Raw genomic sequence first — 6518 nt, forward strand, 5'->3', positions numbered from 1 at the left:
GTATAATTTTATCATATTAAGTTGGTTAGGTTAAAGATTAAGCATAAGCCATTGAGTCAATAAATAACACTGAAAAAGCAATTTCATAGTACTGTTTTTTCAGTAACTTTTGCCTGTTCTTTTTTGTTTGGTTGTTTTTTTAAATAGATTTTACTCTCCACCCCACCTGCAGCTTTATTGAGGTATGATTGACAGATTTAAAGCTGTATATATTACAGTGTATACCTGTTTCTTTAAGGAGGAAATAAACCCCTGCCCTCCTTTTCTTACAAATAAAATGATTTTGTTTGCGAGACTTATTTATATGTTTGGTTTTGTTTGAGAGAGATTAAGTCACTAAGTTAAGGTATTCCTCACTTCCCACTCTTCTGTTCTTTGGTGTTTACCATTTCTCATTTTTGTAGCTCAAGATAAGGTACTGACTTATGTCTTATGCAAACAAAAAGCATATGTATTTACTACATAAAATCATAAAAAAAAGACAAGTTAAAAGTAGAGCACTCTGCTTTCTCCTACCCCTGTTCTACCCTTCCAGAGATGATGTGGACATGATTTTAAGTCTTTGTTTACATAGTCCTCCATAAACAGGTGTGTTTTTTACAAAAACGAGATCATTCTACAAATGCTATTTACTTATGTTTTGTAGTCTGCTTTTTTTGCTTATTATACATGGACATTTTCCCATGTTACTGATAATATTTTACATCATTTTTAGTGGTTTGTAGACATACTGTGTGATTGCTTCATAATTATTTAGCCTTTCCCTTCCTGTATGGACCTTAAAGTTGTTTCTGCTCTTTTTCCAAATAATGGTTATAAGGAGGATCCTTGTAGCTAAATCTTTGATCTCTAGTTGAGGTGACATTTTTTTCATTACGCTTAGCCATTTGGAATTGCTTTTTCATGGCATGTGTATCTTTTTTCAATGTGTTATCTTTTCCACATTGATTTTTTAAAGTTTTTTATAATTAATTAAAGGTATTAATTCATTTAATACCCCTTCATTTCATTAATAGTTATTTTCCCAATTATTTTCCTTTTGATTTCATTTGACTTCTTGATGCATAGGAGTTCACATTTCCTTATGTAGTGAGTTCTATCCATTTTCTCTCAATGGTATCTTTTTTAAAAAAATAATAAATTTATTTATTTATTTATTTTGGGCTGCACTGGGTCTTCGTTGCTGTGTGTGGGCTTTCTCTAGTTGCGGAGAGCGGGGGCAACTCTTCGTCGCGGTGCGCGGGCTTCTTCTTGTGGTGGCTTCTCTTGTTGCGGAGCATAGGCTCTAGGTGCTCGCTCGGGCTTCAGTAGTTGTGGCATGCAGGCTCAGTAGTTTTGGCTCGTGGGCTCTAGAGCACAGGCTCAGTAGTTATGGTCATGGGCTTAGTTGCTCTGTGGCATGTGGTATCTTCCTGGACCAGGGCTCGAACCCGTGTCCCCTGCATTGGCAGGCGGATTCTTAACCACTGAGCCACCAGGGAAGTCCCTCTCCCAATGATATCTTTAGTGGACCACCTAGAAAATTGTGCTTCACTTCAAAGTTATATAAAATTCACTTTTATTTTCTACTTTAATGGCAATGGTTTGGTTAAAGATAAGAGTGTGGAGATCAAACACCAGAACAATTCATCCTTTCCTTACTGTTATGAAATGTTGCCTTTATCATATACTAAATTTTATATGTCTGTATGCCTTTCTCTCTTTCTGGACTTACTTTGTATATACAATGATTGGATATTTACTTTTGTTCCTCTGCCATACTGCTTTAATGGTGTTTTTAAAATTTAATGAAAAGCAATATAGGTGAGATGACAATTTGCTTGAAAATTACTATCCTAGACTTAATTGTTTTTGAATATTGATGCATCATGGGAGATGGCCTTTTGTTTATCTTTATTATAATAATGAAACTAAGGGTTCAGTAAATGTTAGCTTTCTATCAAGCCTTATGCTGAGTACTTTATTTGTACTATCTAATTTGATAATTTAACCCTTACATGCTTTATAATTTATCATAACTTTTATATTTAAAATTTCCCAACTGTTTTGCTGTTGTAATAACAGCACAGGAAATAACTAGTTGAAAATGAATAAAATAGAATTCAAAAATGGGAAAACTACAATAATAAAAGAGAACAGAATCATCATATATATGACCTCATATAAATAACCTCAAGATGCAATTTTGTTTTCGTTATATTGCTTGGAATGGTTTAAATTATAGTACCTTTAAAAGATTTTATTACAGAAATTTTTAGGTATACACTAAGGTAAAATTGATTAATGAGCTCTCATATACCCACCATCCATCTTGAACAAATAGCAACACATTGCTGTTCCCATTTGATCTTCTCCCTCTCCCTCCCCCTTCAAGGGAGTGGGTTACTGTTATATTTTAATGCAGATCTCAGATATGATCTTATTAGAGTAGTCCAATGTGTATATCTAATAGATAAGGTCCTCTAAAAAAAAATTGTCATGATATCGTTACCGTACTCAACAAACAGTAACTCTTAATCTCATTAAATACCTAGTCCATGTTCAGTTTTCCCTAATTGTGTCTAAATGTCTTCTTACAGTTGCCTTGTTCAAATCAAAATCTAAACGAGAGCTAGCTATACATTGCATTTGGTTAATATGTCTCTTAAGTCTTTACTTATTTATTTGAGTGCCATTTGTTGAAAGGACTAGATCATTAGGCTTGTAGAATTTTCCAGAGTCTAGATTTGGCTGATAGTATTTTAGTGATGTTGTTTATCTCATTCCTTCATCCCCTTTAGAAAATTAAATCTAGAGGCTTGGTAATATTCATATTCAGTGTTTTTGGCAAGAATACCTCTTAGATGCTGCTGTGAATTTCCTGTTGCATCTTATCAGGAGGCATATAATGGAATGACCCATCATAATACATTGTAATATATGATAAATCAGTCCTTGGTTTTTAGGATCTCTCTTCTGGAACCCTTCTTTTAAAAACTATGACTTATTGTTTCAATACATTAGTTTTGTCACTTGTATTCTTCCATATTCCCTTCATTAATAAAATACTAATAGATTAAATTCTATTTTATAGATGAAACATAGGCTGTGGAAAATTGCAGTTTATCTAAGGCCATAGACTTGCAGTTATATAGCCCAGAAGATGGCAAATTTTTCTTAGAGTTTTTTGAGTCACAGAGAACTTTGAAAATATAATGAAAACTGTAAACCTTCTCCCAGGAAAATATGCTTGTGTGCACAAATGAAATTTGGCAGTTTCATTTCAAGAGGTTTAAAGATGCCTTCTGTCTGTGCTCATTCATGAACTGCAGATAAAGACCTCTTCGCTTGGCTTATTCTTTCATTCTTATTCTTTCCTTCTACCTTGACTTATGCTTTCTTCTCATTTCTGTCATCCTGGCTATCCAAGATGATTTTTTTCACTTGAACTGTTTCTTGTAATGAGTCAAATTTGGAGTATATCTAGAACTTCTGTATATCTCCATCAGATAACCCAGCCTCTAGTATAGTGTGGTCAAATTAAGTGCCTCATCTTTTAGTCTAGTTTAGTTGATAACACCTGAGTGTTCCAAAAAAATATTTTTTATTTTTTTATTTTATTTTATTTTTTTTGCGGTACGCAGGCCTCTCACTGTTGTGGCCTCTCCCGTTGCGGAGCACAGGCTCCAGACGCGCAGGCTCAGCGGCCATGGCTCACGGGCCCAGCTACTCCGCGGCATGTGGGATCTTCCCGGACCAGGGCACGAACCCGTGTTGCCTGCATTGGCAGACGGACTCTCAACCACTGCGCCACCAGGGAAGCCCCCAAAAAATATTTTTTATGTTGAGGTTGTGTTATTGGATAGATCATCTGACTTCTCATTATGTTCCTCTTAGCAGCAATCTGCAGAGCGCTGTGTAAGCACATTGCTTGTCTCATCCAAACCAAAGTAAATTATGTGGTCCAAGAGGCGATTGTTATATCTTCCGCAAATACCCCAACAAGTACGTCCAGATACTTCTGCCCCTCTTCCTCAGATCATTTAGGAAATGTTTAAGTAAGGCACTTTGAGGTTGGCTAGGTAAGAATTAGTCTTTGTAAAGTAACTGGTCATAATTGAATACTTTATTAAAAATCAGAAACGTATAAGTTGGTTAGCACAAGGATTAAAATCTGATTTTTCACTCTGCTTTATCACTTTTAGAAGAATTGAAGTTCTGTCTGAATATGCATTGTCAATTGGCATATATTAAAGTTAGCCAGATTCTTTGGTGATGAAGTTACTATTAAATAAGGATACCCATATATTCTACGTTGTCTGGGCATAATCCATTTTATGCCTCTTACCAGGCATAATTAATAATTGTGCCCCTTTTCACTCTCAGAAACGTCTCAGTTTGAATAATAAATTATATGGTCACCTTATTGTAAAAGCCAGGGAGGTGACAGCTTCACTATTCACTTAGTATGTTACCTAGTACTTGTAGAAAATTATAGAACACGCAACAATGAACTGTCAGAGTTTCAGGCCTTTTCTGAAGTATTGTAGCTGCTTCCATTAAGATATACAAAATCTACATTTTCACTCCACAAAAATTTTCACATTGAGGCCTCTTAGTTATGAAACAAAAATACTTTTTCAGATTTGCTTTTGAAGGCAAACAATTAAGGAATCTGAAAGAGTGAAATAAGAGCAGATCTTATAAGCATCCTAAATCTCATTTTACCTTATAATCATAGAGATGAACTGTGCTAAGGCTTCTGATTATCGTTAAAGATAATGTGAAATGAAGTGACTTACAGTTAGTTAGCTTAGTGGTGGACTCAGAATTAGAAGAAATATTTTAATAAGGCAGTGGTTTATTAAGCATTATATATACTGTATATATATATATATATTTTTTTTGAATTCTAGAAATGGTATTTTTGGAAAAAGGATCATATACTTTTACCGTTCTTCCAGGAAAGAGGAGGGTTGGGTTTCTAAACTTCTTGATTAAGTGGGGAGGTGTATATCTTAATATGCTTGGTAAAGAAATGTGTCCATTTCTGGTTTGTATTACTGAGGGATTATGATAGTTTAATTTTAAGAAAGCATTATCGAGAACCTGGTTTAATCAGTGGAAATAGGGCAAACAATTAAGTGTATTATTCAGTTGTCCATATCTCATTTATTATACAATTTCATTCTGATGTTTAAAACTACATTAGCCGGGCTTCCCTGGTGGCGCAGTGGTTGAGAGTCCGCCTGCCGATGCAGGGGACACGGGTTTGTGCCCCGGTCCGGGAAGATCCCACATGCCCTGCAACGGGAGAGGCCCGCATACCGCAAAAAAAAAACAAAAAAAAAACACATTAGCCAAGGAGGTGGATTTAACATGGTAAAGAATGAGAGCTATAGACCTGTAAAAATAAATACTTGAATTGCTTATTTCTTTAGAAAAACAGGTCATTAGTGTGGGTGCCTTGGGAGGAAAGAACATAAAGATCTCTATAGAAAGCAGAGATAGGTGGATAAGAGACAAAATTACTGTTTCTGTATGCTATTGCTGTCTGACTCCATTTTCTTAATAGTAGAGTGGAATTTCTGTTCCTCTATGATGAAGGTAAAATGAAGTAATAGGAAAATTCTCTGATCTAGTTATGAGAAAGACTGTGAGAAATGTAAGGTAGTGGTATTATCTTAAACCATAGGTTAGTTTTTCCTTGTGAAAAGAATATCTGATAAGCTTTTATAAAGATTTATGGTCTAGTTATTAAGGAATAACTAGAAGGAAAATTGAAGGAAAATTGAAGACGTTTATAATTTTCTGGCTTTAAAGCCTGTACATTCTCTTGGCTAAAAGTCTTTGTAGTTTGGTGGTGGTTTAGGGTACCTTGTCCATGGTTTTTTGCTTTTTAGGCTTCATTGTTAAATACACTTCTCAGTTTTGCCTTCAGTAACCATAGTCCATTTTGTTATATCAGATATGAAAGTATCATTGCCACTTTGTGTGAGAACTTAGACTCACTGGATGAGCCAGACGCTCGAGCAGCTATGATTTGGATTGTGGGAGAATATGCTGAAAGAATTGACAATGCAGATGAGTTACTAGAGAGCTTCCTGGAAGGTTTTCATGATGATAGCACCCAGGTAAGTTCCCATCTATATCTTAATGTATTAGATGTTTTGGGGACGACTTCAGGAAAGGTAAAGGTTAGGCAGTTTCATGTGTGCGAATTTATATACACATATGGTATGTTCATTTTTCTCCCCAAAAGGGGTGACCTTTTTCAGTTGTGCTAACTTCTGTTGGAACAAGCCTGCCTAATTTAGACAGTGGTTCTCAAACTTTAATGAGGCTAGAAGCACCTAAGCACTGGTGTTTAACCTGTGTTAAAGGACAGGTTGCTGGGCCCCACCCCTAGAGTTTCTGAGTCAGTAGGTCTGAGATGGGCCTAAGCATGTTCATTTCTTACAAGGTTGAGGGTGGTGATGCTATTGCTGCTGCTGGTCCAGAACCACACTTTGACAACTACTGACTTAGAGCAGTAGTTA

General features: G+C 35.6%; 1 long non-coding RNA gene across 1 annotated transcript in view; it reads left to right on the forward strand.

Moving 5' to 3' along the window:
• The first annotated feature begins 3854 nt into the window (after nucleotides 1–3854).
• The window catches only part of LOC113616896 (uncharacterized), a 3234-nt gene continuing 570 nt past the window's right edge, over nucleotides 3855–6518 (forward strand). The window contains exons 1-2 of the long non-coding RNA XR_003431443.1: nucleotides 3855–3984; nucleotides 5948–6113. This is a non-coding gene — a long non-coding RNA (uncharacterized LOC113616896). The remainder of the gene's footprint in view (nucleotides 3985–5947; nucleotides 6114–6518) is intronic.

The sequence above is a fragment of the Aethalodelphis obliquidens genome, unplaced genomic scaffold (assembly GCF_003676395.1).
Source record: "Aethalodelphis obliquidens isolate GAN/ISIS:26980383/991018 unplaced genomic scaffold, ASM367639v1 scaffold805, whole genome shotgun sequence".
Classification (NCBI taxonomy): Eukaryota; Metazoa; Chordata; class Mammalia; order Artiodactyla; family Delphinidae; genus Aethalodelphis; species Aethalodelphis obliquidens.